The sequence below is a fragment of the Bombus vancouverensis genome, chromosome 1 (genome assembly GCF_051014615.1).
Source record: "Bombus vancouverensis nearcticus chromosome 1, iyBomVanc1_principal, whole genome shotgun sequence".
Taxonomy (NCBI): domain Eukaryota; kingdom Metazoa; phylum Arthropoda; class Insecta; order Hymenoptera; family Apidae; genus Bombus; species Bombus vancouverensis.
The window spans coordinates 19,079,107-19,091,187 of record NC_134911.1 but is presented as its reverse complement, the minus strand read 5'-3'; the positions used below and the strand labels follow the sequence as shown (position 1 = coordinate 19,091,187).

General features: G+C 37.4%; 1 protein-coding gene across 1 annotated transcript in view; it reads right to left on the bottom strand.

Moving 5' to 3' along the window:
• LOC117153257 (uncharacterized) overlaps positions 1 to 6,705 on the bottom strand; it is a 33,293-nt gene extending 26,588 nt beyond the window's left edge. Inside the window, exons 1-2 of the mRNA XM_033327124.2 lie at positions 6,123 to 6,705; positions 2,262 to 2,816 (exon numbers count right to left, since the gene is read on the bottom strand). The gene's annotated coding sequence lies outside the window, so the exon portion shown is untranslated. The remainder of the gene's footprint in view (positions 1 to 2,261; positions 2,817 to 6,122) is intronic.
• Between the last annotated feature and the right edge of the window lie 5,376 nt (positions 6,706 to 12,081).

Below are 12,081 nucleotides of genomic sequence, written 5' to 3'. Positions count from 1 at the left end.
GATAATATTTCAATAATTATTTTTTTGTCGTTATATAAGATATAAATAAAATCGAACTAATGTAAGAAAATACGTGAACAAATAAAATATAAATTTCGAGAATCTCGTGTTAGGTTTTAAACGTATGATAATATAGTTAACAATAACAGCGTTATGTTTACGGAAACATTCGATAACTTATGTTGGAAGAATAACCCATTTTGTTCTCCAGATATTTTCCAATCTGAGCATACCTATTTCCTTATCAATGTGGATAATACAAGAAGTTTAACATTGACAGTATGCCATCTTTAGAAATACTATATTAGTCACCAAGCAAAGAAAATAATTGCCAATAATTGTGGATTCCAAAACCGTACTTCAACAACGAAACTCCTGGTTATAGAATTATTTTTATATGAACAGAGTGCGCAATACACGAAACGAAATGATCATCGTCCAAGTGTTTATTGAAAACGAATTATAGCACTTCGTTATTAACGATATTTTATAATTCCAAATCTTATGTTATTTTATAGTTATAGTATATATATATCTATATATATAAATATATCATTTCATCCACGTTTCTCTTTTTTTACCTACAAAAGTCCTGTTACGCTATTCTAAAGATCATTTTGCAGAAGAATACGAATATACGAAACCACTTTTCATACGAATATACTCAAAATATGCACTGGCTCACGCAAGTACACAAACATCCGCAGTGACATAGAAGATTTTAATCAACGTATCACGCGTGTTATATGAAAGTTTCTGAAATTTCATTGACGCTATAACGAAGCACGTCTATCGTGATTATGTTGATAGAATTTGAAATCAATCCGGAAACGTATATAAAAGACACAAACATACACGTAAGATTAATAAAAAATTAATATACAGCGTACATAGAAGTTTCAAACATATAATTAATCTCATTAAATATCGTAGTTTACTAATATAATTAGTAATTGTCCGTTTAAATATCTCGATGATCTTTGCAAAGTACAGTGTCTACAAGAATTACTTGCACGTGTTCTCATTTTTCAATGAAACACTTTTCCGTTATCAAGCTAATAATATAAAAATAGTAAAATAGTAAATATGATAACTATGATCGCTATGTAAATACAGTGTTGCGCAAACATTTTTTGTAGCCGTTGTATAAGCTTGTAACGCTTGGTATATATATCCTGTAACTTCTATGTTATGTTGAACTTTTCCAATGTAATCGTGATAGTGTACTCTCATAACAGTGCTAATGAAATTTCAAAATGTTCCCTACGACGCACATAATATATTCGTAAAAAATTTCTACAAGCGTTCAAGTACTTTCGTGAGCCGTCGTATTCTGTACCTGTATAAGTAATGTGTGCCGTTTTCTGAATTTCTAACGCGAGTCTCCGCGTAACAAATTCCGTCGCTCATCTAAGCCGCTCCGCTGCGGAGAAAGTCGAGCAGATTGCAGGCACGGCAAGGCGACGCGAGCCGATTTTTCGAAACGTCAGATACACCGGAAAACAGCGGGGCAATGTGCAATCGTTCCCGTAAACACCGCTTCGTTCGTGAAACGAAAGTTCGCTCGTTGGCTTGATCGCTGGCTCGCTTAATTTCAGAAAGAACCAACGGATAGTAACACAGAGGGAAAGAAAGAGAGAGAGAGAGAGAGAGAGAGATAGACGGAGAGAGAAAATGTTCCGAGGACATTCTCGTGCAAGGCTTTACGAGACGCGGTTAATGAATGATCGAACTGCCGCCGATAGTAATTACCAAACGAACGATAACCTTCGATTGAACGGCGAACTTATCAAGAAACCGCGTAATCTTGCTTTTATATTTCATTGTAACGCCGTGACAAATCGAGAATAAAAGTATGTATAAATGTTTGGCGACAACGGTAGGATGGAAAGCGAGTTCGATCGACTCGTGTAACGAAATCGTTACGTTCGTTGTCAACGAAGGAATAATGTCGTATCATGGCAATATACGTCATTTACATTTCGCTATACGCGAGCAAAAAGAAAACCTGACGCATGCACACGTTGCCTTTTTCTCTTTCTCACTCGATTCTTCGCTCTTTCTTCGTTCTGTTTCTCTGTCTCTCTTTTTTCTCTCGTCGCCGAGACACTGGCGCTCGCGCACGGCCGCGATGCAAAAATGCGCATTGCTATGCAAACGTAGGTGAATGCACGCACGCACCGGTATTTCTGCTCGATCAGAAGAAACGCGTGGGCATTAAAGGTGAAACAGAAAGACGGGAAAACAGGTGCTATATTTACCTTGGATGTCGGCGGTCCTGGCTGAGGTGCGTTCGATTATCTTCGACGCGCGTCCATGGAAGAAACCAGCTCTCGTTCTCTACGACACTCGAATTCGATGAAAATCGATGCTTTCTCCTTCGACGAACTCGAAGAATCCGTTTATTATCCCGTTTGCTAATCTTCTTAAATATATCAATTCTATTATATTCCTATTTCCACGCAGAACAATCGACACTTTCCAATTGACACTTTATATAAATTCTCGATTATTCTTGCGTTTCCTTTTAATTACGTTTTCTTCTTTCACGAAAAAATAATATTTCCTCTTTGCTTCTTATTCGCTCCAAATTGTTTTAACACACGACACTTTTCCTTCTCGCTTCGACCGACACAAGTTTTATCCCGTCATTCAGGTTCCTCCGTCCAACGAATCCTTCTCCTCCTCTTCTGCCTGTCGCTTGCGGCCAGAGTTGATCAATAACTCGTGCTTCGAGTTTCTTTCGGGGATTCCCAGCTGGATCTCTCGGGCATCCGATGAAATTACCTTCGATTGCCAGCGGAGGAAGGCACTATCTGCGCAACACGTGGAAATTATATTGGCTGACGAGGTGAAAGTCGTGTATTATCGCGTATTATGATGGAAGAAAAGAAGACTTCCACGGCTTATCTCGCAGCCGCGAGAACGAAACGACAGAAAATTGACAATTCTTTCGTTCGGATGGGAGACCTGTTGCGCGTTCACTCGATTCGCTCGATTTTGCATCGCCAACGTTTAGCAATCCACGTTCAAACTCGTTTAAACGGGATTTATTTCTCTCTTGTTTGAAAGTTTTCGACGGCGTAACGATCACGGGCAAGATATTTTTATGCAAACAGTCGTCGTGAGAAGAAATTTACGCGCGCCGTGCCTGCTATCGAATTTGAGCTTCAGCCATGCAAAACAACGGATCAAAGAATATCTTTCAGAACTCAGAATGTTATCGTCCTTCTTTTAACGTTAGAGCTATCGTCTTTAATATGTACCTAAATACGTTATACAGGAAGACTAAAGGGGAAGAGTAGAGGAGTAGCATTTTTTGTCTTTCACGGAGAAGCAGTTTCGAAATTCACTGCGTTTTTGATTGATAATAAAAATTCGATAAAATCACGTTTCTATCTTGGTAAAAGTAAATATTAATATTATCGAAAAGAAAAAATCCGATAGCAGTCGTGTTGATTGGTTTGATAGTTCTAATGTTAATGCTTCCTAACGTTATGTGAGTTGAAAGTTATACGCTTTATTTATGTATCTATTAGATGCAAAAAAATTCGGTGCTTCAGTCTTATATTTAGTTTTATATTATGGCTTGTGCCTCCCTTAACGTATCCTTTAATATTCTAATTCTGACATAATTAAAAAAATAATTGCAAATATAATTGTCTCTGATAAAATGTGTATTTATGAGTATGTTCTTCCTGCAGTTATCTATCGAAGTTGTAAGAACGATATACTTCGTTGGCGATGATATTGATAGATAATATAACATACACGAAACAATATCGGGGATTATTTAAACAAGATTTTGAGTAAAATCTTTTGCTCGTCAAATCCTTCGTACATCGCGTTCTAATGATCGTAAAAGGTTCGAGATGCAGAAACAGCTGGGTCAAAACGACCGAAAGAATGGAAAAGAAAACATTGAAATAATCAGAAGATAAGAAATAATTTTAATTTTTAAGAATTGGAAAGTACATTTTGCTCACAAAAGAACATGAAATTAAAGGTACAGAATTTTTCTTCTACGCCTAATATACATAAACATTGTGTTATTTTTAATTTAGTCGTTTCTATACCAAGGATAAGATTAAGAACGAAAGACACAAAAATCGTAAAACAACATAAAGCTAAAAGCACGGAATTTTTTTTCACATCTGATATCAACGTTATCATGTTACTTCTATTTTACACATACATTTGTATATATATTTCTTTTATTATTATTATACTCTCGTATTTCCATCAAATAATTTACGTGCAACTTTTTACTTTTTTTCTTTTATCAACGTGGAAAACTATAACCAACTATGCAATTATAGAGGGTTAATTTCTCTCTCAGCGATCGTAAATAAGGTGGTGAATCGATATCGCGCGACGGAATACGTTTTCGCGTATACGCGACCGTAGCAACACAACACCGCGAGTTGTTATTGTCGATTCGAATTTATGAATGGAAGAAGAACCTCCGTTGGAGACGAGCAAAGAAACGAGTTGTACGACTAGCGGGATTTTCCTCCTTTCTCCCTGCCATCATTGCTTCCTTTCGCTTTTTTTCATCCTTATTGTGGCATCTGTAGAATTATCGTGTAACTGAACGAACGTTTCAACATTTTTAGTTATATAGTTGCGTGATCGAGCCGCACCTTTGAAATATCGGTGGATCGTTTAAAAGACTTTTAACATCGTGTGATAGTTGGAACCATCGAATTCATTATTTCAATTTATTCTTCGTATTCTAGATAACACTGTGAAACCGGAAATCTGATCTAAATGTTGTTCACATCGTTTCTATGCATATTCGTACAGTTCTTTTTGTTTATATTTAGAAAAAGATCGGCGAGTAGTATCGCATCCACGAAATCTAGCTTTCGCGCGTCGAATAAAGAACAGCTCCGATCGAATTTAACGATGACGACACGAGCCGAATGGGAATTTAGAGTTTGACGTTAGATTCAAGTTCAACAATGTAACGCGAGAGGTGATTTTCTCTTCTCACCGCGTTACTAGTCGTTTCCTCTTTCTCTAAGCCTCTTAAATCGGCGACTATCATTCTCACCCTAAATACAAATAACATCGTGTTATGTTCTAATTTATCCCTGAGAATCTTCCTTTCTCTTTTTCTCAAAATGCTCTAACTGTGGAAACTCGAACGATATAACGAAAGTATTAAAATTCGATAGGTTTGTAAGATAGAAATAATGCATTGGATTTTCAAGAACGATGCTCGGAGATAACGAGTTTGGTAAAGCTATTCCGAGTCACGTGTATGGAATTTCGCGAACGTTGGTTGCGTGAACGAAACTCGTTCCCATGAGCCTGAACGCTTTTCAGGGAATTCCTGTTTCTTGCGGTACGCAACGTACATTGAGTCAGCGTATTTGTTTGGCGAGCGCGTAGGACGCGCAGAACGAGGAAAGAAAAGAAAAATGCAGCACGCGACGGAAACGCTCGCTACGAGGCGGATTATCTCCGCGTGTGCGTTTTCATTTCCCATTTCCATCGTGATCGTCTCGAAGTCCTCGCCGAGTGTTACGAGGTCACATCCGCGTACGAGAGTGACCGTATTCGTTCGCGTGCGTTCTTACGCGCATCGAGGCGTCGCTTTTCTCGCGGATGTCGCGCGTTCGATACAAAAGAAATTCGTCGAAACAAATTGAGGAATCGAATTGGCGAGCGAAAGAGTATAGTCGTTTGCTCGAATCGTTCGTTCGTTTACTCGTCGTGCAATACGATTGAGAAATATTTCTCGCGCTCTCCGATTGGTTATCGATCCGGAATGTTCTGACGATCTATCTGATAAAGACGACGGGAAGATTGTTTCTCTTTTACGTTGCGTACAGACTAAATAAACGTACGAGAAGAAAGTTAGAACGGGACGATTCATCGGGAAACTCTCACGATCGGTATGAGACGAGGCAGGCAAGGTAGTGATAGTCGCGCGAGATCGAAACGCGAAAAGAATCGAACTGGAAGGTAAAAAGAAACGCGAACGACGGGCCGATATACGTGCGCCCGTATCCAATTAATCGTGCACAATGAACCCACGAACGATGACGTACACATATTCACGGCGCTGTCGTTTCGTCCACGCGGATCTTCCTTTCCGCCAGTCTGGTATATACCGTTAATTGTGCTCGATTCGATTTCGTCAAGTTTCACAGAGGGTTTCGGTGGTCCAGGTTGAACTCGTTCGTTTGAAAAAAAGTTGCACGGCCACACGGTGCAACTGTAGCGATATCGTCGAGGCCGAGAATGAACGTACGATCCTTGGATAAGAACGATGCTCGTTGCGTGGCCAAAGTAGAGAAACGTCGACAGGGGTGGACAGACTACGACGACGACGACGACGACGACGACGACGGTGATGACGACGACGACGACGACGACGACACTTCACTCTTAAACTCTCTCGTCTCGATGCGATCGCGCGTGTATGCGCGTATAAGCGACGTCGCGTTTAATACACCGGCTCGACAAATCGGAATCGATTGTGGAGCTTAACGCTTGGCACAAGTAGTCTCGGCTGACCGAACGCCCGATCCGGACTGACTATAACTGTAAACCATCACTTGTCGCTGCCAAGCTTGCCCCCACCGGCTGCCACGAAACGGATCGTTCCCCACTTCGCCAACTGCCATGCCACGCCGTGCCGTGCCGCGTCGCGTCGCGCCACGCCGCCGCGCCGCCGAGCTCCCGCTCCAAACCAGTTTTCGATGCGCTTCGCCACTTCCACCTTCGTCGGCTCCGCTTCAGAAGCGTTTCCACCTGCTGCCGTCGCCGCCGCCGCCACCGCCGCCGCCACCGATACTGCGCCCGCCCGAATCCAAACAGAGCAAACGCGCAACACGGTCTTTCCACCTTGAACCGGCTCTGGCCGAAATACGCCGGCTCTGGTTCCTCTGCTCTTTCAATTCAGCGTACGAGATCGCGCGTCTTAGCCCTGGCGCGGATCCCTGCCATGCACAGTGTTTTAACATGACTGCCTAACAGCGAAAAAGTTATAATTCTGATCGTTTTCAGTTACTCTACTTTTGCGCTTTTTGTATTTCTAATTCTGTAAGGATCTTTCATTAGAATTAAATAAAAGCTATTTGATTATAAAGACGTGTACGTGGAAGTCTTTGTTGTCTTAGAGAATACCACTTATCTTTGGAATTGTCTTATGTATTACATGTATATGTAGAGAAAATCGCATATTTAAGATTTGTAATGAAGAGATTACAAAAATTTGACGACGCTTCTGAATAGACACGCTCAAAGACAGTCGTTTTTGGAACGAATATTTGAAATTCGGTTTTAAAAATAAAGCTATCTGGATTGATGCGAATTGCTCAAAATTGCACAGCTATTTGGTGGTTTCAGTGCTTAGACTCTTGTAAAAATAAAGTGCTAGTTTTTGCGACCCTTTTTCCGTATCTATTTCAGTTACTAGGTTATGTTATATCTTTAGAATATCTATGGCCTATACAAAGCTACCCATAACAAGGTAATTTTACCTGAAGAAATAAATACAATAACTCAAACTCAAGCGTCAGGCAATATTAGTCTGCGCACGGTGCGATGACTCTGTTGCGGCCAAACAGGCAGCCGCACGTTGAAACATATCAAACATAGACTTGTTCTTTTTCCTAAGGCAACTGAAATGTGCTACTTTCCGTAATGCACGCCGAGTGATTCGACGTCGTTACGATTTCGATACGATTTCGTTGCAATGACTGTGTACGATTCGCCAGATTTATGTTTCTAGTCATGAAATAGACGCGCTAATAGTATCGCTAATTTTCATAAAACGGTGTTCTGCGTTTGCTGTTACGCAAAATTTATTATATTCTTTCGAGCGATGAAAACGTATCGTGGCAAAGAATAAGATCACGAAATAATTTATTAGGAAATTAAAGGGACGACGTTCGAGCACGTGACTAAATTCAAATTCCAATGATCTTGACTTATATCGCTACGATCTTCAGCGCTCTAAATGATAGAACGTGCGATTTTCTTACGGTAGGATTCTACTTATTTGAAATTGTCGGAGGAGAGAGCAGTTTATGTAATAGGAAATCCTTTTCCGTTCCGTTATCGATGATTTGTCGTTTAAATAATAGTTTCGTGTTCAGATAACTGGATCGATAAGCGTTCTATTAATCAGGTATTAGGTAATTAAAGGATGTTAGAAAAAAGTCAAAAGCTGAGTAACTTGGATATGTGATATTAATATTAAAAATGTTATTGAAAATGATAAAAAAAAAGCAGATAAAGAGGAAGCAAGCAAGCGCTCACGGGGCAAAAAGTTGGCAATATACACGCGAATATAATATTTTGTAGATAGAAGCCTATATTTACATTATATTACATAAAAAATCTGCCAAAATATATGTTGTGCGTTGTATTTGTTTCTAAGTGCAAGTGATTTTTGTTAGGTGACTACACTTTGCACTCGATCAACGTTGAACGTTGACGCGAGTCAAATAACCCTTTCCGAGCAATTTTAACATAACCGAATGGAAGTAGGTTAGGGTTGGTTCGTGATTGGCTGCAGCGATTTATGCGTCGGGGAAAGTAAGGATTACGTTTGAGACGTAAGCATTAAGACGGAAGGTTTATGTAGTTCACTGGAACAGCAAAGACTTAGGTTATTGGCCCGGTTTGGTGCGCATAGACGAGACCGGTTTCAAGGATGTATGAAATGATGCTGAATTGTTTGCGGTTGCAGAAGTTAAGTGGGTTTGAATATCGTGTACGAATTTAAATACCGTTCCTCAACCCTTCCGGTACGGTATTCTTAGAACCAAAGACGTTTCTGGAATATTTATATATATAGGTCAAAGCACAAAAATACACGCGAATATCATCTAAATACTTTGTACTGAATAATGATTAATTACGATGTAATATAGTGTACAAGAGAATAAAAACGATTTTATGTTGTAGTAAACGTATACATGTGCTTTTTCAGCAAATGATCGTATTTGAAGTTGTATATTTTATTCCAGATTTAATAAATCCGTCAAACGACGAGTTTCAGAGTTTCTATTTCTTCAATTAACTGAAATATGCTTAAAAAGTGCTTATGGAAAAATTATTGTTGAGTTTCATTGCAATAGAATCGCGATTATGTAAATAATATGTATTTATATTCGACATAATTATATATTTAATATACTTCATAATTATATGTCAGTCGTATTAAATCAATTAAGCCACTCTGAAGAAGTTAAAGCACCGAGCAATTAAAAAGAAAAAATTTGATAAAATAAAATATTAGAAAAAAGTAGAAAGGGTTCATAGAAATTTAATATGGCACGAAAAGCAAAATTTTGTATTCACCGGAATAAGAAACGCTTTTCCAACAATTTCTAAATTAATAAAATTTATTGTGCGTGAAGAAATTGTTTTATCGTGCGTTCCTCGTTACTCAATACAGTAAACACAAATACGTAGAGATATTAGTCTACGATAGGATCATCAAGTCTAGACAGAGGGTAGTTAAATGCATACGTATTCAACAGATAGCGCGTAATTTTGTCACAAACAAATGAAAAAATGTTATTCTATATCTTTAGCTTCTTTTGTCGTATGATGTCATATTATTTTTCGATTGTATAATCATTTATAAAATATTGTCTATATTTACGTACTTTTCGTAGTAGATTTCATAGAAAATACTAGCTTTGAGTGTCATTTTAAACGAAATTGTTTTTGACAGGCAATGTAATTTTGAATTAAAATATTCTGATAAATTTAGATGTTAGATTTGACAGTAAATAAAAGTTTTCAATAAACTTATATCTTTGTTTCTCGAAACAAACCCATTTTGAATGAAAGATTTGCGATACATTTAGATTTTAGATCTGGGAACAACAAAACACTGTTTCAATGGATTTATGTCTTCGGTTTTCAAGAAACATAATTTTCTGTCGATAGACTTCGTTTGTGCTTCTTAAATTTGAAAAACAGCTCAAAACTTTCAATAAACTTACATCTTTGTTTTGAGAAGCAGCATATAATTTCCAGCTAAGGACCATTGCTAAATTAAAATCTTCAATTTGACAATATCAAATATTGATATTTTGAGCGAACGTTCTCGATAAACTTAGATCTTCTAGCTGGACAACTATACAAATAAATTTACAAATGTAGAGAGTTTATAAACATTATGAAAAACAAATAAAAATATAACGTTTAAAAACAGGTATAAATACCTTTAGTAACTGTGGTAAGTTATTATACAAGTAAACTTCCGTATAATGTTGGTTAATGAGATTCAATATAATTGATATCTTAGCTAATTAAATAGCGTAATTTTATCTGTTACTGTTTTAATTTATGTTACGTACGATTATCAATTGTATAATATTAGACGGAAACATGTTATGGTGCGTTAAACTTAACTGTAGTCTCTATTGAACTAGTACCAGTTTCTGGCTACTCATGATGTAATAGATACGATCAACAAACTATCTGAAACACATCATTATGATGGTTTTTTGTTGTTAGAGTTTTTGCTTGGTTCTGGCTGCATTAACCTATTAATATTTTAAAAGCAACAAAATGAAACCTACTTGTTCTGTCCTCAAAAGCCATATGAGTACGTAACATTAAATAATCGTAAAGAAACATAGTTCCCACAATTACGTTAACCCATTAAGGATGAAGCAATAAAATATTATGTAAAAGTTGAATAAATGTCGTATTATTGGAAAATAGAAATAAAATAATCTACAGATTATTTTATCAAAGTGCGAAAAAATTATTAGAATAATAGATATTTTATAGGAACCCATTATAAGGATTAGAAGCGTAAAGTGGAATTTCTATGATTTAAAGAAGATCGTTTTCACGTTACTATTACGCTGAGTTTCATAAATAATTCATATAATTGCAGCATCTAGATGGAGGAAGGAATAGCGACGATAAAAAGTATTAAGCAAATCTTTGGAATTCCCTTTCGTAACCGTGATATCATAAAGCAGAATGTAATAATATAAAATGACCGAAAAGTTGAAAACAATATTTTGAGCTAGTGTAACGTTAACGCTTACCGAGTGACCCGATTCTATCAACTAAATTTATAGTTACATTATAATGTAATTACGATCATTATCAACGAACAAAAGATACATTAATAGAATTTAAATAAAATTTCCTAATCCAACGTCGAACAAAGTTGTTTTCGTTTCGCAACAGAAAAATATCATTCATCCGTTCTTTCAAAAATAAATTCGTCATCTCGAACAACAATCGTACGACGGGAGCTAATTCGGAATCCATTATCGTCCCAATAATTATGTCTGATGTTGTGCGTATATTTTTCGGTGATTTATCGAACATTATCGTTGCTCTCTACCCGATTAGTCTACGACTAAATAAAGATGTTCCTTATCGATGTTTAGTTTCCTTTAATTTCTTTCAGTTTCATCCTTAGTATTTAGTTTTTTCTTTTAGTTTTTAGATTTAGATGTTTCAGTTTCAAATGTTGTTGTATCGTTACATACAGCTGTATGTTTTTTCCTCGTTCGTCGAGCGACGTTTTTCACGTCGATGAAACTCACTTTGATGTGTATATATGTACGTACGAACGAGATCGTGAGAAGCACTCTGGGAAAGGAGAATGCCTGTGGCAGGCTGATTTCTGAGAGGGTTAAATAAAGTCGCGCGTTAACGTTCGTTTTTCGCCTATAATTAGCAAGATAGACAAATCAGGAGTTCTTTGTTTCGGATCGAAAGTTTGTCAAGATGCTCGTTAACAATAATACAGCTAGATCGCGCTAAAGACTGTTTGTTCTTTTAGAGTTCATTTACAAATCTTCTTTATAATTGCCATGCGGTCGGCGAGATAAGCGGGTTACTCGATGTGTTTCGTTTTCTTCACGAACAATGAGGACTTGTATTTTCTTTGAAATTGCTATTGTCAAGCATCGACCAAGCGATACGTATGAAAACTATTTCTTAAAAGTCCGTCAGTCTCTGCTGTCTCGTTGCTTTGAATAAACCTCCAGATAAGGTTATCGTATTGGAAACACGAATCGCATTGTCTGTTGTGACGTTTGGTCATTCAGCGGCTTGAAATTAACTGTATCAATT